Source organism: Rutidosis leptorrhynchoides, chromosome 8 (genome assembly GCF_046630445.1).
Source record: "Rutidosis leptorrhynchoides isolate AG116_Rl617_1_P2 chromosome 8, CSIRO_AGI_Rlap_v1, whole genome shotgun sequence".
NCBI classification, from domain to species: domain Eukaryota; kingdom Viridiplantae; phylum Streptophyta; class Magnoliopsida; order Asterales; family Asteraceae; genus Rutidosis; species Rutidosis leptorrhynchoides.
Window position 1 is genome coordinate 60414051 of NC_092340.1, and position 6128 is coordinate 60420178.

Here is a 6128-nt window from a genome sequence, read left to right on the forward strand (position 1 = left end):
GTTCAAGGCCCAAGCTAAGCTTCCAGAAGCTGACGCAAGGGATGATGAAATTGCTAGACGACAACAACTTCATAATATATCTATGAAATCTAATCAAGTATTATGGCTAGTGGATGAAAATTGGGGACCACCATTAACGCATCATCAGCGGTATTGTAGATTATAAAAATCATCAGATTGACAACGAAGCGTGGTGGGAACCACTTTCTAGAAATCACTTTGTAATGAACGGTGTGTAAAATAGCAATAATTGTATGTGGGTCCCAAATGTAGAAAATATATTCAATAATGCGTGTGAATTATTGTGGTAGGGCCAGACTTTTTCCTTAAGGTCAAAAGTGGTGGGTCTCGAGTGTGGAATTTAGTGCCTAAATAATGCGTATTAGGTAAGCTTTATCTGTAATTATTGTGCGAATATTCGATGGATATGCCATTCAAAATTGCCTATATAAGCTTGTAAGTTTTCATTTGAGAGGCATCGAATTCAATACAATTCTCTCTCAACGTTTATAAAATTATCGAGTGCAATAATATCAAGGTGTGTTTCATAAATACTTTTTCTTACTAATCACTTTTAATACTTCTATATTTCAGTTTATAACTTTGTACTGATATAGAAGTAGCGATCCATTATCATCGTTATTTTTAATTTTACATATTTTTGGGACAACCGTAACTAAATACATGTCAAACTGGATGTGTTACTATTATTATGAAGTAAAAACATATGAGTGAGAACAAAGTGCTCTTTTATTAAATTTCTTGTGAAGTTACCATGGTTAATAACTACTGAACCTGATGGATCACCCATTTCAAGTAGTTAGATTTGTACAAAACACTCATGAAAGGCATATTGTTCACTCCTTTTAAACCATTTTCAACTGGTTTTAATTGCCATATTAGGAAAACCATAATATTCAACAAAGTTTTTCAAGACCAATTTTTCATCAAAAGGATCTCGAAAAAAAAAATATCATTCTCCATCTCATATACTAATTTTTTTCCTGAGCATTATCAAAATATACAAAATCCTCATACACATACACAAATTAGAGGATAAATAAGCAAAAATGTAACATACCGTGTCTTCGAGAACCGAAGTCAAAGGCATCCCTCAAAGCATCTGCAGCAAAACCTCAAACAAAAAATTATTCGCTAAACTTACTCCAAACGTTCAACATCGAAGTGCAACAATCAAGGAGCTCACAAACCATCTATGACATATAGCAACACTTCACAACAATACATGTTAACCAATTGACACATAAGCGTAGCTATCTCATACAAATGGAATTATATGCTTAATAGTTAACCATGTAGGCTGAATATCACATATCGCTATATTATATATCCGTTGTTTATTTGTAGTAAACAATTATAGGTGTCTGAAATAACTTAACCAAACTAAAACCTAATAATTCACACTTACTCGCTCCATAAGACATGCATATATTACGGAGGCTTTAAAGTATATGTTGATCATAACAGGCCACTGAGAGAACTTTAAACCAACTCATATTAGTAATAAATTATATAAAGTATACTATACATCTATTCAAACTGATATGGGTTGAATGCTTATATATACAAATGCTTTTTAAATATCCCAAATAAAGATAAAGATGTTGGAATAGATGTTACTATACCAAGTTTTAAGGAAGATATATTAAAACATGGAGATGGTTTAGTAGCACTAGACATTGATTCTTAAGTCAAACATGTACAAAGGTAGAGGTTATGAAGAAAAAAAATGATACGAAAATAGACACATTAGCTTAACAAAATCTAGCCAAACAACAAATCCACCCAAATTGATACTCACAGTCCTACATTGATTTTGGCACTCCATTTGTTCCAATAAAAATAGACCCATTAGCCTTTAACAACACATAAGTAAACCACAAATCTACCCAAATTGATACTCACATTCCTATATAAACTTTTGGCACTGCATGTGTTCAAATAAAAATGATATGAAAATTGATATTAGGAATTCAATGTTATTCCTTACGCCCCCCCCCCCCCCCCCCCCCCCCCCAAAAAAATAAAATAAAATAAAGGATTGGATTGAACAAATTGAATGAACTTTGATAATCATTTACATTAAAAAATAACCACATTCATTTTTTACTTCTTTGTAGCATTTTATCGAGCACTTGGTGTTCTAAGTAATAGTAACATTATGCAACCCATTATATATCTACAATTTCATATCCTCCATCCTCATCTACAAAAGCCAAATCAACAAACATATAATATTAGATAAAGAAAAAAGTCACAATTTAACCATTTATACTCGGATGTAAAAACTAATGCACTGAGAATTACCTTTTGTCATGTGTTGTGAGTGTTGTCAATCCATTGTAGTAGATATAACAAAATTATTCTGAATCGCAGCATAAGCAACATTCAATAAAATTATCTATATTAACATCAAATCGCGCGAACCTGAAATTAAGTTTAATAAAATAGTGGTTTGTAACAAAATCATTCCGAATCATTGCAAAAGCAAGCAATTCACTCAAAGAAAAACCCTAATCAGCATCAATTTTAAAAACTATGCTTCAAGATACGATTACGATTTAAAACATGAACATACCTCACAAAATGTTTGATTGAACTCAGTTTGAAACCTGATCGAATCTAAGAAGCGATAAAAAATGAGAAAATCGATCGTGATTACAAAACCGATGGGATAAATCCCGTTTTGTGAATTGAGTTAACTTCGATGGCGATGGCTTAGTTATCCCTAATTGATAGCTCTTTATGTTGTTGTCCCGTATCATTTTCTTAATTATCGACATTTTTGTTATTATTTTTTTAAATAATTGCTGACATCACAATATACATTGTAAATTCAACACGTGTCTTTGTTAGGCATAATTAAGGGGGATTAGTATAGGGGATAACATCATCATTTTAGCATTATAATAGAATTTATAGATATTATTGAAATAGCCCGTGGAACCACGTGTTTGTTTAAATGAAACAGTTTACTGATATGTTTTAGGTATTAAGTGAATACTATAGATATTACTCCCGCTTTATATGATATATTTTAGGTATTAAGTGAATATTATAAATATTTTCATTTTAGAGATTCATATAATACTATAGATATTACTCCCTTCGTTCTAAAAAACTGTCCGCTTTAACTTTTTGTTGAATTTAAGATATGATAAAGAATTATCTAATTGTCCTTTATTTAATGTAGTTATAACGCGTAATTAATAAATTAATTAAATATTATATTTAAAGTTAAATGTTCAAAATTAAAAGAGACATAATTGGAACTTTAATTATTTTTTATGTTTATTTAGAGAAAGAAACGAGAATTTTGGGGCAAACGAAAATATAAAGGTGAAGAGTTTTTTTTTGGAACAGATGGAGTATTTGCTAACCAAAGCCCTAAGAGCGCCGGTGCCCGTCGTCACTCTTTGCAATCGCTGCTCACTGACGTCGGGATCAACCGTCAGTCGACATCGGGCAGACGTCGATCTAGCCGTCGGTTTTCGAAGTCGAGCAAGGGACGGTGGAAAAAATGACCATTGCTTATTTAGTTTTAAAAAATGGAAGATGGGAAAAATGGACACCTCCACTCATGTTACCGAAAGTCAATTTTGTGATCCATTTTAGACATTGAAGATGAACACAAACACCTTGTGCTCTAAGAGTGTATAAGTTAAATCTCACTCAAACTTTTCAAATATATCACACAAATAATATATTAAACTCACAAATTTTCAAGTTTATATATGTATTAAGTACAATTTTATAATATTAATAAAAAACTTAACATGTGTCCTTAGAGAACACACGTTAGTTTTTCCTTATTACATTATTAACGCAAAAAGAGAAATACAAACCAAGGCATTAAAGGGCAAGCCCAACCCAAAACAACAAAAACTACTCGAGCATCTACATCAATCTAAGAACAAACATGAACAACAATCTAAGAACAACCGTGAGAGATGATCGTGTGAGTGATTAAGTCCCTCTTGGTGATCCATGCCCCGTATGGGATTAGTGCGGGTTTCCTCCTGGACACGCAGTTGGAGGCAGGTATAGCAACTGCGAGAGATGATCGCGTGAGTGGTTAAGTCCTTCTGGGTGATCCCTAGCTAACTGTTGTCAAAATAAAAAAAAACTTATTGTCAGGGGCGGAGCTTAGAGTAATCCGGATGGGATATCCGCCCCACCTGGATTTAACGGATAAAAAAATTTCACACTAAAAAAAAAACAAAATTTACTAAAAAATAAGGTTTTTATTAGTGTTTACCTCCGCTGAAAAAATAAAAAATTTTATTAAATTTTCGCATCCGCCCCATATATTTTTGATTTCAAGTTCCGCCACTGCTTATAGTTGAGGTTCAAATTATGGTCTTACTTATAATTAGCATATCCTTCACAATTGGCGAGTAACCTGACACATTAAAGTTAACATTCATAAGCATAACGAATAAAAAATGGCATAACTATTGGTAGTAAATGACAGTTATTAAAGCCCATTATCTTTGCCTGACATATTTACATATGAAAAATAAAACCAGCTAAAAATACAAAATAAATAAGGCATACGCGCCATCTTGACATGACCGAGATTATTGGTAAGCTTTACAACTTGTAAACAATGAAAAATGAATGAAATATTACCCAAAAAATTAGAGGCAATGCGAGATTAGGACTCCGGTACATGTACAACAATAATAAAATTATGTCGTCGGATAAAATTATGACAATATATTAGGACTCCGGTACATGTACAACAATAATAAAGCTTGCAATTCTCTTTCTACTTTAAGGTTTAACTCTTAAGTTGAGTTGAGTTGAGTTGTTTAAAAGTTAATAAGTTATTGGGTAATGATTAAATTTGGTTAACTTATGTATATGAACATTTGCCAACTAATATAACTTAATTAATTTTCTGGTGTCACTAGTAGAATATATAGTTGAAATGGCTAACTGTCCTATGTCACGATGTGAAAAGAGTAACTACGCCTTTGCTAAAAATAATATATGGAGTAATTAAGTTCTATCAATGTTACTCGGTGTCTTAGAAGCCGGAGTGCATCATATGAAAGTCTTTGTCAAAATGAACATATGTTCGAGTCTCAATATTGGCAAGGATTTTTAACTATTGACAAAATGAGATGATACTTAATCCTGTCACATAGCGGTATTCGGTTGAGGTAATTTATAGACATCCGACTCTTACAAGGTGGGTTTTCAAATGAAACATATGATTTGAGTGTTCTTGCCGATCTTCACCAAAAATAATATAAATAGGCATGAAATATTTGTTGGAAAATCGTGTGTACTTTTAAATTAGATTAACGCAGCGGATAGTTAAAATAATAGTCAATTATTATTTTATAAACCATTTACAAAATTAAATATTCATATATTTAAATTTAATAAAACATGCACATGATTAACGATCCCAAAGATCCAGTTACACCACTAATAATTGTCAAAATATGTAATTCACAAAGTGAGTAAACGATATACCTTTCTTGAAGAAACTGATTGAAGGAGAGAAACCAACGATCAAAAATATGACCGTCTCTTAGGATAGTCCACACTACACTTCAAACGACCGTCAATTGATGCTAGTCCAAAACCAAGTAACAAATTAATCAACCCTTGATTAATTGTGTGAAACAATTAAAATGATAATACTCCGTATGATTACTTTCAAGAAAGAAATCAAGAAAGCAATATAATGTTGTTTGATATATTTTCTTGTCAAAAGAATATGAGAATTGCAATTATGTGTTTCCTTTTCTTCTGTCTGACTTACTCTCCCTAAAACCAATCAATGCTTATATTTATAATATATGTGTAAAAGTAAACATTGAATTGTGAAGTCCGTGAAACAAAACGCGTACAAAGTTATTTTGTTTCTTTCTATATTTTGATTCCCAAAATCTCATATTTCGTTTGATTTGGTTTTAAAAAGTCGTATTTCTCAAATACTTTAGGGATATGTTATGTAACTTATAAATAATAATTTCTATCATGTCGCTTTCATGTAAATAGTAAATTAATTAATTTGGTTTCATTTACTATTCATATGAATAGTAAATGAATTAATTTCGATTTACTATTTTGTTACTTGAGTAATATAT

At 31.4% G+C, this 6128-nt stretch overlaps 1 long non-coding RNA gene across 1 annotated transcript; it reads right to left on the minus strand.

Moving 5' to 3' along the window:
- Window positions 1–2096: 2096 nt before the first annotated feature.
- On the minus strand, window positions 2097–2766 carry LOC139863085 (uncharacterized). Its single transcript, XR_011764396.1, has 3 exons — window positions 2600–2766; window positions 2329–2448; window positions 2097–2227 (listed from the first exon to the last, which is right to left on the minus strand). It is a non-coding gene; the product is annotated as an uncharacterized lncRNA (long non-coding RNA).
- Between the last annotated feature and the right edge of the window lie 3362 nt (window positions 2767–6128).